At 45.0% G+C, this 14321-nt stretch overlaps 1 protein-coding gene across 1 annotated transcript in view; it reads right to left on the bottom strand.

Annotated features, from left to right (window-relative positions):
* Positions 1-13295, bottom strand: part of Nfkbiz (NFKB inhibitor zeta) — a 29541-nt gene extending 16246 nt beyond the window's left edge. The window contains exons 1-2 of the mRNA XM_037209711.1: positions 12310-13295; positions 10389-10463 (exon numbers count right to left, since the gene is read on the bottom strand). The gene's annotated coding sequence lies outside the window, so the exon portion shown is untranslated. The remainder of the gene's footprint in view (positions 1-10388; positions 10464-12309) is intronic.
* Positions 13296-14321: the final 1026 nt, after the last annotated feature.

The following is a 14321-nucleotide window of genomic DNA, read 5'->3' as shown; positions in this document are numbered from 1 at the left end:
CTTTTTCTACGGATATTCTTTAATGTACAGCCCTTAATTCAGTATCTAAAACTTGAAGGTTTTGGTTAGGGGGAGGGATTTGTTTTAGTTGTTGCTTTTTTACAGAGACTTACTCTGAATTTCTACAAATAAGGAAGCAGTGTATGCCAGATAAAAACACCAATTAGAGAAATGTTTAAGAGCCGAAGAAGACACCAGCCTAGGTCAAAACAGGCACCACCAATGAAATAGTTAAAATGATAGCCACGAAATATTATCTATACTTTGGCACACCGATAATGTTAATGCTAGTAGCTACTGAAAGTCCACCACACACTAAATGCTGTGTTGGGTTATTTACGTTATCTCTAGGGTAAGTAATGACTGGAAGGATGGTCAAAGACTGAAGTAAAATCAATGAAGTCAATGGTCAAAAACTAAAGTGCCAGTTAACGAGATCTTGCCAACCACAGCGCATGTGAGCCAATAAAATACAAGCATGCCTAGCTATGGGTGGGAAGAATGTAACCCTGATATCAACAACAAAATCTGAACTTTCTGTTAGTAGGAGATACGTGGATTTAATAGAGTTAATCACAATCACCTCCCCTCCCCACCAAGCTGCTTTTGCTTACACTTTCAGTATACCTTAAGTCAGAAACTGGGGACCATAGGCTCCAAGCTAAACACAGCCCTTTGTGCAAACTGGTTTTTACATTTTTTAATCATTCATTTTAAGTGCCTAAGTACCTACATAGTATCCTCAATCTTCTCTTGTGACCCCCAAAGGCTCAAATATTTCTACTTGGTCCACAATGGGGAAAAAAAAAAATCCCACTCTCTGGTTCAAGCAAAGGTGCTTAGAGGTACTATGGTATGACTGTAAAACCTACAAACCCAGTTCTAGCAATTTCTGGCTGTGTGACCTCGGGCAACTTCCTTAATCTCTGAGTATCAGTTTATGCTCCTAAAAGTTGAGGAAAAACTAGAGTCTAAATCAAACTGTTAACATCACCTGAGATAATGTACAATGCATACACTGCACTGGACATACTCTAGAAACTGAGCAAATATTAATTCCCTTATCATTCCTTTACATTACTGTGAGCTGTGAGTAAACTCTCTACTTCTGTTATCTGAAGCTGCAGAAGGAGGACTAGATTACAAGACCGGTTAGTCATACCTGTGCCTGCATAGTGCACACACACCAACACCCTCGCCCCAAGCACTTTCACATCTGCCCCATTAAACTGGTTAGGAAGGAGCTGGATGCCATTTAAAATACTGCACTGTTAAATCAGTACATCAGAAAAGTTGGAACGAACCATTCCTGAAGATGAACCAACTAGCTATGAGAGTCAGCCAACTGGCTCTCCTCTCCACATCCTTCCATCTTTCCTGTTTCTGGCCATCATGTCAAATCCAGCTCCTAAATCTCATTCTAGATTGTACAGGCTTGCCCTGTTACCTACAGGATAACATCTCTGTCAGGCTACATCATCTGGGCTTCCAGAGAAGCCCAACAAACCCAAGGGGTGGACAGAAAAGGTTTGCAGAAAGAGAAAAGGACACAAACAAGGTTGAGGTTTGTTTTTTGTTTTGTTTTGTTTTGCTTTGCTTTGCTTTGTTTTTAGTTTTTTATGTCCAAAGTCTCAGAATCCTTGATCAGTGACTCTTGGCCATTTTTCCCCAGGTTTCCAGATGGGTTTGACTTATCAAACGGAGCTCTGTGCCTAGCATGATCTTCACACTTCCCCAGTGGTTTTAATCGTTCCTAAAAAGGAGGAATTCCCCATCTGTTGGAGCACCCTCAATTAAACTTCTTTATCCAGTAATTCTAGTGTCATTTATACCACTCAGACTGCTGAGAGAGAAGGTATGTTATGACAAGAGAACTCAACGTAGGCCTTGGATGGTTCCTTAACACAGTTGGTTTAAATGCCTAGCCAACCTAAGACTGTTTTTTCGGTTTTTTGTTTTTTTTGGGTTTTTTTTTGTTTGTTTGTTTCTTTCTTTCTTTTTGTTTTATGGCAACTCTATGGCAGGCTTCCACAGCAGCACTACTGAAGAAACTTTTGGACGAGGGTGGCAGACACACACACTTGTTGTATGTGAATGGGGTGCTGGCACCCACTAAGAGTCTAAGTACAAATAGAGCAAATAAAGGAGAAAAAGATCTATCTAGCAGAAACAAAAAAAAAAAAAAACTCAACAAATAACAACAAAAACACAGATGCAAACAGATAATCTAGGAGTAACCAGATTGCAGATGCTTTTCAGCCAGAGTCACATCTAGTTTCTTACAAGGAAACGCAGTAGCAGGGGAGGACACAAGGTGACCTTTGTCAGGGGAGGCTCAGATGGGGGGGGGGGGGGGCGGGGAGTCCAGGGGAAAACACAAGCAGAAACAAAACTAACTTCTCAGGTTGAGTCTTTGTGATTTGTGCCATCGGTGTTCACTTATCTAATAGCAATTGTTAAAGAAAAAACTTCAACAGAAAATAAAAGGCAGTATCTGGAATATAACCAACTTAAATCTAAATTCTATCAGTCACGCCAGGCGGCGGTGGCACACGCCTTTAATCCCAGCACTCGGGAGGCAGAGCCAGGCGGATCTCTGTGAGTTCGAGGCCAGCCTGGTCTACAAAGCAAGATCCAGGACAGGCACCAAAACTACACAAAGAAACCCTGTCTTGAGAAGCAAAAAAAGAAATCAGTCACAACAATCTCATCTATTCATAGATTCATTCAGTAAATACTTTTTTTTTTGGTTTTTCGAGACAGGGTTTCTCTGTGTAGCTTTGCGCCTTTCCTGGAACTCACTTTGGAGACCAGGCTGGCCTCAAACTCACAGAGATCCGCCTGGCTCTGCCTCCCGAGTGCTGGGATTAAAGGCGTTGCGCCACCACCGCCTGGCTCATTCAGTAAATACTTAAGCAGCACACACAGTGCTCTTGATACTCACTCTTCCAGGCCCTCACGGAGCTTATATTCACAGCAGACACAGATGACAATGGAATTGCTGTGTAATGCGGGGCAAGTGGTGTGATGTGCTAGGAATCGAGGTGAGGTACAGAAAGCCAGAAGTACCATCTCAGACAGACTGGAAGAAGGCCTTCCCACTGCCTGCCCCTCCTAAGTGACCACAAAGCACTTTGACACCTGGGATTTTTGTTTTGGCTTGGTTTTTTGTTTGACCTGAGGTAGAGTCTCACTATGTAACCTGGGCTGTCCTGGCACTCGCTATGTAGACCAAGCTGGCCTCGAACTCACAGAGATCCACCTGCTTCTGCCTCCCGAGTGCTGAGATTAAAGGTGTGGGTCAGACCCGAGACTTTTTGATCTCATTCTTTCTGAACTGTATAAACAACAGACCTCTGAGTAAGGTCTCCTTACCTCTAAGTTCTAATCCCATGCTGCCACAAGTATGATTGATAGCTCAAAAAATGAAACCTATGGAAGACAGCTCAGCCAGTAAGGACTTGAAGACCTGAGTGCAATCCCTAGAACATATGTAATGAAATGCCAAGTGCAGTAGCACACACGTGAACACACATGCATGCATGTGCACAACACACACACACACACACAAAAAAAAAAAAAAAAAAAACACATATTCACAGTATACAGAAAAACATCCCACAGCAGATGAACAGCACCTGAGATAGCCTACCCAAGGCTAGCCTCAAGTTTCCATATGCACACACATGCACACACAAACATGTACATACAGGCATTCACAAAAAGGAAGGAAGGGAGGGAGGGAGGGAGGAGAGGAAGGAGGAAATCAAACTTCTTTCCCTCTTTGCACCAGTATACCCATCAAACAACTCTCTTTGTGACCTGCAGAGATGGCCGGGTTTGCTGAGAGCACTTGTTTCGAAAGTACAAAGACCCGGGTCCAAATCCACAGCACTCATGTACAATGTCAGGTCCAGCTCCAGGTGCCTGCAGCCCTGGCTGGCATTGGGAGGTGAAGACAGGCACATCCTGATGGCATGCTGGCTAGCCAGCCTAGCAGAAATGGCAAGTTCTGATTCCCTGAGAAACCCTGGCAGAAGGCATTTTGGCCCACATTGAAAAGAAGATACCTTAAGTCATCCTCTGGCCTCTGGGCGTGCATACACCCACCTGCACATCCGAATGCATTCACCACACACACACACACACACACACACACACACACACCACCTTTCCAGCGATTTCTAGACAACTTAAATCTTTGATACTTTTGCTCCTTCATTTCACTATAAGAAAGTTCTAGTAGTTCTTTCTCAGTGGTCCCTACCCACCCCTTTGTGCTCATTCTGACTGCCATCTTATTTAAAGGCGGCTGGGGGACTCAGGAAATGACTCAGAGGGTAAAGAGGCACTGGCTGTCAAGCCTGAGGACATGAATTCCATCCCAGGACCACACGCTACAGGAAAGAACAGACTCTCAAAAGTTGTCTTCTGACCTTTATACACACACTGTGGCACACACATGCCCACACTCTCGCACACACAATAAAAAAGCAATTTTAGAAATACAATAATAATAATAATAATAGCAACTAGAGATGATTCAGTGGGTAAAGTGCTTCCCACACAAGCATAAGGTGCTGAGTTCAGATCCCCGACTATCATGTAAAAGAGAGGCACACAGCCCACAAGTCTATAGCCCCAGCAAAGGAGGCAAAGACTGGCCAGTCCTGGGGGGTCTCTGCTAGCCAGTCTAGCTGCAATGGTGTGCTCCAGGTCAAATGAGTGACCCCGTCCTGAACCCTCAGCATACAGAGAGAAGGGACTAAGGAAGACACCCCTACACACAAATAAATGATTAAACAAACAAAAATAACTGGAAGTTTTGGAGAAGGTTTCTCCTGCTCAGCTGCTGAACCCAGTGGCGGAGTTCAGATCAAACCAATCCCCTGAACCCGGTTTCACATCCTCCAAGGTGTGGCCCTCTCAAACCTACCAGTCCAGCTCTTCAGTTAGAGTCTGACCTGTGCCTCAGTCACCAGAGGATTCCAGAGACTGTGGATGCCCTAAGCACTGGGACTTCACGACGAGACTATATTTGGAGGTGGACCTTAAAAAACGTAAGTTAAAGGGAGGTCAAAAGGAGCCCTAAATCTCTATTTTTTAAGCAGCTAAATCGGGGAATACTTCGCTGTAACAGCTCTAACAAACTAATACTTGATTCCAGTATATTTATATCCTTATGGACCACATTAGAAAAGGCACATTAATTCTCACTACAAGCTTTATCCAAGCTAAAGTTCCTGCCTGTAATATTTTTCATCCTTTGTTTGAAATCACAGCGTTTCCAAGTGAAGCAAACTTTGGTCCAAATCCCATCCATTCACTTCATAACCACCTACCATTAACTATCTCTCCTAGGACTCTTTTTCTCATCCTTAAAATGGGTATTTAACTATTTTTGGTCAGTGGGTTGGTTAAATGAGTCAGTATAGATGATATGCTTAGCATACCAATAATGGTAGTTATCATTATTATTTTTTTTTCAAATCTGTGTTTAATACTTGATAGTTAAATGTTCTGACACCTTTGGCTCACCAAGCTAACTTGAAGAAAACATAAGGAAAGGGGACAATCTTGAAGTCAGGTTTGCGGCCCCCTTCCCACGGGGTTTCAGCTGCCTGGGAACAGTGAAGAGTTGGTGTGACAGGCCATGGGGAACTGCTCAGAGTTTCTAAGCAAAGGGAAACATCAGAGATGGCAGCTGTGTGCACGTAGGTAAGTGGGACACTGTGACAGTCAAGGTCATGAACAGCTGAATGGAGTGGTATCCACAGAATGAAAGGGGGGGATGCTAGTCAGTGAAATAATTCAGAAGTATAGCCCATAAGGCTGTCAATGGACCAAAAACCAGAGAATGGACAGAGTCAGACCACTGCAAGGCTGGTAGTGGAGGGTACATCATGAATAGAATTAAGGAAGCCAGGTGGAGAACAGGGGGAGTCTTTGTTTCCTCTTCTGCTGCTGGCCTGCATCTCCTCATCCCTGCAACTGATAGAGCAATCACTGCCCCATCATCTTCAAGAAGGCACCCACAATCCGTTCATAAATAGGAACCTTTATACAAGACTACTAACATTTTAAAGAGAGGCGCCCCCAAAGTAAAATACCATAAACTTTGGGGCTTACACTATGAATAAAGTATGAACGTATGAATACAGTATGAATGAAATCTAGACCATGGCCCCTGAATATTGCTGCCACATTGTACCTCCTGAGTGACAAGCCAACTGTGATCTGTCACCCTGCCCTAAATATTTAATTAGTGTTGCGTGTAAGAATCTCTCTTATCTTAAAGCTGGATGCTGTTCAACACCCCGAGTAAACAAACAAAACTGTTTTCCTTGATTGTTCAAGAGATAGAGAACTTTGGCCCAGGATGACAAGCTCAGAAGGATCAGCTCCACCCACCTCTGCCATCTGGGATTACGTTCATCTGACATGACACTCGCTATTTCAAGGGCAAATTCAGGAGCCTGGCCCAGAAAACTGGAATTTTAATTTCCTCTAACCCTTGCTTGTCATCTCAGTCTGAACCCACCTTCTTGCCCTTAGCAGAGGTAAGAAAGAGAAAGGCCTTACAGCTTTCCTGTTAGCTTTCCACAGATAGTCATTCCAACTAGAAAATGAATCCTTTGCACGTTTTTTACACTGTGGGGTGTTTGTTCAACAAAAACTCATGCAGCAACTGTGTTACAATGTGGAGATGAGAGGATGGAAGCAAAGAAAGGAGGAAGGTGAAGTCAGAGCCACCCAATTCCCATCCTCAAGGTTCTCTCCGTTCATCTTCAGCCACAGGCCAAGTCAGCGCATCTGTGCATCACCTTGTAGCTCTGGCCCTTTTAAACCTCAGGGAAACCTCCCAGGGTTTCTTTTGAATTTGGGAGTCCGTGGCAAGTGGTCCAGATGTTTAAAGGATCCAGTGTGTATGAAATCCAGCACATTACCGCAATGGTTTTCATAGGCACAATTTCCAGCCATCCACTTGTTTCTAAAGTACAGGGAAACTTGAAGGAAAGTTTCTGTTTCCATCATCATGGTGCTGAATTCGGAACCACCGGGCAGATTCTATACTCTCAACTCGGTTATCAACCCTTGGCTTTACACTCCTGGCACACACACTTATTCACTCTACTCAACCAAACACTGCATGAGAATAAATAGGCAGAGCTGGCAAGACAGGTCTGTGGGTAGAGGCACTTGTCACCAACCTTAATGATCTCAGTCTGAGCCCCAGAACCCACACGGTAAAAGGAGAGCACTGAATCCCACGGGGGGTGTCCTCAGGCCTTCACACACACACACACACACATACACACACACACACACTGGTCATGATATAGCCTCTGTGAAAACTGGTATGGCAGAGCTTCAAAGAGTGACACATAGGGCCAACAAGATGACTCAGTGGGTAAAATCACCTGCTTCCATAAGTTCAATCCCCAGAACCCACAGTGGAGGGGGAGAGAACTGACTTCGGAAAGTCTGGCTTCCACTGTGCCATGCACACGGACAGACAATAATAATAATTCAAGTTCAGCTTGAAAAGTTATATACAAAATTACCATATGATCTGGTAATCTGACTCCTGGGTATCCAGCCAAAAGTACTTAAAGACTTAAACAGATACTTGTCTACACAGTCTCACAGCACAAAGCTTGTGGTGGTATTCTAATTGTACTGAAATGTGATTTTAATTGTATGTTCATAAATAAAGTTGCCCAGGGGTCATAGCTATTAGAGCCATAGACAGAGTGTGGCGGTGGTGGTGGTGGCGGCGGCGGCGGCGCGGCGGCGGCGGCGGCGGCGGGCGGCGGCGGCGGCGGCGGCGGCGGCGGCGGCGGCGGCGGCGGCGGCGGCGGCGGCAGCAGCAGCAGCAGCAGCAGCGGCACACACCTTTAATCCCATAGATCTCTGTGTGTTCAGGGATACAGCCAACATTGGAGACATACGCCTTTAAGACCTAGGGGGCTGTACATACAGACAGTGACGAGGCAGTCACATGTTTGGGTTTACAACCAATGAGAAGGCAGAACAAAATACTATAAAGAGCCGGACAGACAGGAAATAGCTCTCTTTCGGGGAAGCTAGGACCACTGCAGGAGGAAGGGTGAGATTTTAGCTCTGAGCTCTGACCTCTCGGCTTTCTCTTTTACATTGGTTCTGTGTTTCTTATTTAATAAGATGGTTGGTTACATCTACATCGCTCATAACTTTGATGTCACGCATGATTTTGCCATAATTTTTTACAGTATTTTGAAATATTTAAAGATATGTTAGAAGAAAACTTCTCCTGTGGGGGGGGGGATAGAAATGGTTCCTTCTTTGACAGCCTGGACTTTTAAAATTCTTGGCAATAGTGGAGACAGAAAAGAAGACACCAAGAGACAGGCAACCAGAGAAAAGCTGTGAATGTCATTTGGATAAGTACACATAGCGCATTTACAGCAGGCCATTTCAATGTTTTTTGCCCCTCTGCATGGCCTATAGACATTTCTAACACATTTCTTTCCTAAACACTCCCTCATGGGCATTTAATACTGCAGAAATTCTGCACATTGATCTGCATGCCATGGCTCCCTGCAGGGCATGCAGATGGATGGGCACTGTAATAGCTTAAGATTTTCCGCCAAAGAACCAATATCTGCCCTGTTGGGGTGATGTTCCCCACTTTGAGAATGCACAATTTACAGCATGAGCCCCTCTCCATTGGGTGCTATTCAAGAAGCGAAACTTAACCAAAATAATCAGAGGGACTGAGAGTGGACGTGAATTACTCCATGCATTTTGTTCATAGCTATCCAAGCAGACTCACTTTTACTCCACCACTCAAGTTAGCTTATTAGCTCACTCTGAGGCATCAGGGATGGTACAGACTGGTCAGCGGGTTTACCCAAGACTCCCTTCTTCAGGGGCAGCGGCAGTGGGCCTGTGCCGCGGGGAGTGGAAAGGTTTACCAAAGTTTATCTTTCCAAAGTGGAGGGAAGGGTCCTGAGGGGGCAAAAGGGAATTTGTTTCAGGATATCCATTCCTATGATGTCTGCTAGTGTTTCCGAAAAGAACACAGAAAGTAAATGGCCAGCTCTTACGGAAACCTAAGACCAGCCACTCCTGTGGCTCCAATCTCTGAAGTCCAAAGCACTTTGCTGTGGTCTCCTTCAAATGGGTATTATCATGGCGGCCATCAAGCAAAACTGTATCAGTAAACTATGGACAGAGAGTAAGTGGAAGCCAAAACTCAGCCCAAGGAGCAGAAGGGTCCTTGGGAAGAAATTGGCTTCTCCCACTGGCACATCTGTATCACTGGCCTCTCCCACTGGCACATCTGTATCACTGGCCTCTCCCACTGGCACATCTGTATCACTGGCCTCTCCCACTGGCACATCTGTATCACTGGCCTCTCCCACTGGCACATCTGTATCACTGGCCTCTCCCACTGGCACATCTGTATCACTGGCCTCTCCCACTGGCACATCATCTGTATAACAGGCCTCTCCCACTGGCACATCTGTATCACTGGCCTCTCCCACTGGCACATCTGTATAACTAACTGGCCTCTCCCACTGGCACATCTGTATAACTAGCCTCTCCCACTGGCACATCTGTATAACTAGCCTCTCCCACTGGCACATCTGTATAACTGGCCTCTCCCACTGGCACATCTGTATAACTAACTGGCCTCTCCCACTGGCACATCTCTATCACTGGCCTCTCCCACTGGCACATCTCAATCACTGGCCTCTCCCACTGGCACATCTGTATCACTGGCCCAGTGGGAAATCTAGACTCTACTACTTATTAGATCTGGGGGACTTGGAGCCAACTGCTCAGTCCTCCTGAGTCTGTGAAATCAATGCACCTCAAATGCTAATATGAGGAAAAGCTGGGCTGTTGCCGGTTCACCTCCTCAAACAAGTGTTTATGAACGTTAATTTCAAGTCCAGTATTTTCCCCACAAAATACTTGGGGCCTCACAGTTCCAAACTGAAGAGACAGGAAGTGCTTTAACCAGAAGCCACAGACGAGAGCTCAAATGAGCTTCTTCAGCCACCCTGGGCAGACATGATGCTCTCTGAGCCCATGAAAGATTTCATAAAGCTGAAACTGTCCATCAGAAGAGGGCTGTATTCCCCTCTTAGATATATTCATGGTCTCCTTCCATAAAAAGCAATGGAAACTCAATATACTCTTTAAAACAAATGCCAAACCACCAAAAACTTTTGGTTCATAAATCAGTTACCTACTTGTAAGTAAACTTTAAACATTGGTTAAACTGAGAGCTATGCAAACCTTAGCTCCGAATAAAACTCCCCATTTCCCATCCTGACAACATCATCCAAAGGCGTGAGTAATGCTCAGACCCCACTTGGAAACATTCATCCTCTCACCCTCAGGAGTGCAGCATCAGGCCAAGGAGATCAAAAGGTGAAGTTCAGCATGGGCCTCAGAGTCTTCTTAGTAAGCTGAGGGGACAGAGGAAGAGGCCACCAGATCAGCGTCAATCATTAACCAAAAGGCAACAGTCTTTGGGAGTGATTTGTGGTTGCCCTCTGAACAATCAACAAGCCTTCCTGGAGATCACGCTCCCAGGAGTCTGCAGCATTTGGGAAGATTGGTTTCTGTGTTCTCTGAGAACAGGATCTTTTTTCGGGACAAAGTAAAGGACGGTTTGTCCCCTTTTCCTTCATAAGCCATCTTAATAACTGTTATGCTGACCCGAGCCCTACCTGTGCACAAGGCGGAATACCATCAAGTGCGCAACCACAGTGTGTGTTGTGCACTGACCTCCTGCCCGGACTCATCCTTGAACGGCTTCTGTCCCTTCAGGGCTTGTTACCTGTACCCTGCCCAGCTGTGTCCTGAACCCACAAAATGTTAGAGAGATGGTAGAGAGAGTGGAAGGCACACTGTGTTCTCGGGCCAAATAAAAACACGTTTACATGGCATGTGGTTTAAGCTTTTCTGTATCAGGGATCACTAAGGGTAGTGACTGGGACTGGAAACTTTTCTATGTTGTTATCCAAACAACCTAGTGTCTAACAGTGGTTCCCAACGTTCCTGATGCTGCGACCCTTTATTACAGCTCCTCATGTTGTGATGACCCCCAACCATAAAATTATTTTTGTTGCTGCTTTATACCTGTAATTTTGCTGCTGTTATGAGTCATAATATAAATATCTCATATGCGGATTATCTAATATGCCACCCCTGTTGAAAGGGTTGCTTTACTGCCCTCCCAAATGGGTTTTGACCCACATGTTGAGAACCCCTGGACTAAGAGAAGCAAAAAAAAAAACATTCCACCCAACCAGATACTGTATCTCTTTAGATACTAGATTCAAACTGAAAGTGTATGTATTGCAAATGCTTAAGATTTACATAATAAATGTCACATCCTCTTTGGGCCAGCCCCTCTGCCCATTATAGCCAGTTCACTAAGGCCGGTGAAGAGAATCTCTAATCCCTTCCATCTAGAAACATGCTTTCACTTGGACAAAACCTTCCAAACACTTCAAATAGGTTGTTATGAACCTGCAGGTTCTGCCAAGCCATCACATCAAAGGTTTCTCTCATTCATAAAATGGTCATTCATAAATTTTAGTTTTATAGAGGCAATATGAGAATTACCTAGGGTGCGCTATAAAATATTTCAATCTACTCAGATACATTTTTCCATAAAGGATGCAGTTTCATATTTACCCTTGGTGAGAAAATATACCTTTAGACCCACCCATCAAACTTCCTGGGAAATTTCCACCTTAGGGTACCACCATTCTCCATCACTGGCTAAAGATAAATTCATACATTAGATTTACAATGTCTTCATCACCCAACATATGCACCCTCCACCAGTATCCTTAGTTCTTCATGGGCCTTCAAGGCAAACAGACACTATTTACGCTATTACCAAAATATTAAAACACACTTCAAAAACAAACAAACAAAACCTGCCTTAAAATACTTTGCCACAAAGCAAATGTTATTATTTAAACAGCAGACAACTCCTAAAGAAAGAATATGGGAAACGAACCAGTTGAGGGCAGTTTAGCACTCAAGAAACCTTTTCATGGGCTGGAGAAATGGCTCAGCAATTAAGAACACTAGTTGCTCTTCCAGAGGTCCTGAGTTCAAGTCCCAGCAACCACATGGTGGCTCACAGCCATCCATAGTAGGATCTGATGCCCTCTTCTGGCACAGAGGCATACATTTAGACAGAGCACTCATAAACATCGAATAAATAAATCTAAAAAAAATAAAATAAAAAAACAGAGACCTTTTCATATTAAATATCAAATAATGAAAGTATACCTTTGTGTCTGAAGAGTCAAGTCACACAACTACATAAAAGCCAACCAGCCGTTTCCAGCTGTAAGCAGCGATGATGCCCCAGTACGTGAGAGCCTCGGAAGAAGCTGATCGGCTTCCTTTTGAGGTTACATGATAAGGCGCAGTTAGAGCTCGTGGCAGGAGGAGCCAGCCCTCGGCCGCGGCCGCCTTTATAGCGCTGCCGGCTCTCTCCTCGCCAGCTAAGTGGGCAGAGGGGGCGGGGAAGCCCAGCACGCCTAAAATACACGCTATGCTCATGCTCGGGTTCGATCGGGGGCTGCGTGGGCACCGAGAAGGGCCTGAGGAGGCGAAGGGGACAGCGAGGACTAAGTTTGTGGACTTTTTCCGCACTCTGGAAATTCCCAGGGCCAAAAAGGTACCGACCCGAGCCCCGGACATTCCCCGCGAGGGCCGGCTCCAAGACCCGGACTGGAGCCGCGCGGAGGAAGGCGAGGCGGCGCCAAGCTGTCTTTCCGCCGCCCCGGTCCCGGTGCCCCTCCCCGGGATCTAGGGGATTCGGCCTCTCTCGTTAGGGTCGCCTCTCTACGAATTTCACTTGGTCACTGTGGCTCCCTAGGCGTGCAGATGGAACTGTCTGGAGGATCACTTCCCCCCCGGTTCAGCTTTGCGAGCACGGCCATCAGAACAGTGGCCTCTCTGTTCGTAACCCGCGTCACCAATGAAAGAGGGGTGGGAGATCTTCACAGGGTGCAGTGCTGGCCCAGGTGACGGGGGAAGCGGGCTTGACTGCGGACCAGCCATTGCACAACACTCAAGGGGTTTCTCCTGACATCCAGTTTCACTGTTCGGTTTTGGAACACTCGCTACGGTGGTTTCGGTACTGTTTTTCATCATCTCCAGGCATTCGCTCTTACAGTCTAGTTTGTGATTGCATAGGAAACACCCAGGGTCCTTATTGGGGCCGTAAGAATGTTCATCTGCGTCCCAACTTCGGATCCTTAAAGCTCAAGAGGCCTGACGAGCTCTCGTTTGATTTAAAAAAAACTAATAAAAAGAAAGGAAATTTTGTATGTGTGTAATGCATCTCGGTTAGCATTTTTTTTTTTTTTAGAAAAGATAAATATCCTAAAATGAGTTTCTGGCAGTTCTATCTCAGAGAAGCCCACACCAAAAAGTGTGGGGTTTGTTTGTTTGTTTGTTTCTGAGCGCTTCTTTTTCTTTTAATCCCCATGCTTAAAATCTATATTTAAAATGCCATTTCATACAAAAAAAATCATCTTAAAGATTTAAAAGTAAGTGCATTTTAAAAGGATGGTTAAACTGAACTGATGAAGCACATTTTTGCTACCCTAGTTTCTGTGTCGTAAATTTCTGCTTCAACAGAACTGCTCCAGCATTCCCAGGTGCCCCTAGCACTCAGGTACTGCGGACCCACTTTGAAAGAGGAAACAGCAATTCCAAAATCATACCACCCATGTAGCAGCTATTCTGAGTGCACTGACCCTACACTGTAGAGTAATCCTAAATACAACTTTGTAGGAGAATTAAGACGTCTTGTTACTTCCCAGGATGTATTTCCCTGCTCCACTCAGTGATTGTCATTTTCTTCATCTGGGTCCAGAAACAGGAAACTCACTTCTACATGTATCATGTGAATATGTAAAGGTTCCCATATTTGTTCTTCCCAAGGACTCTGATTTATCAATCTGAAACTTACTATCTCTAGCTAGGAAAGTCTGTCAATGGTATTACTATACTGAATGATAAAATGGTTCACATATATTGGAATACCTAATACCTGTTCTGTATTTGCTGAATTATTTTTAATTGCATGGCATACATGTGGAGGGATATGTGCAAGTGAGTGCTAGTGCCCACAGATACTTGCTAGAGGCTAGAGCCACACGCAGCTGTGAGCCTCCTGAGAGGAATGCTGGGAACCAAACCTCAGTCCTGCTGCAAGAGCCCTGCAAACTCTAAAGTATGGAGACCTTTCTCCAGCTCCAAGAGAGGTTATTCTTAATAGGATAACT

This window comes from Peromyscus leucopus, chromosome 12, assembly GCF_004664715.2.
Source record: "Peromyscus leucopus breed LL Stock chromosome 12, UCI_PerLeu_2.1, whole genome shotgun sequence".
Lineage (NCBI taxonomy): Eukaryota > Metazoa > Chordata > Mammalia > Rodentia > Cricetidae > Peromyscus > Peromyscus leucopus.
This window is presented reverse-complemented; position numbering and strand designations above follow the sequence as displayed.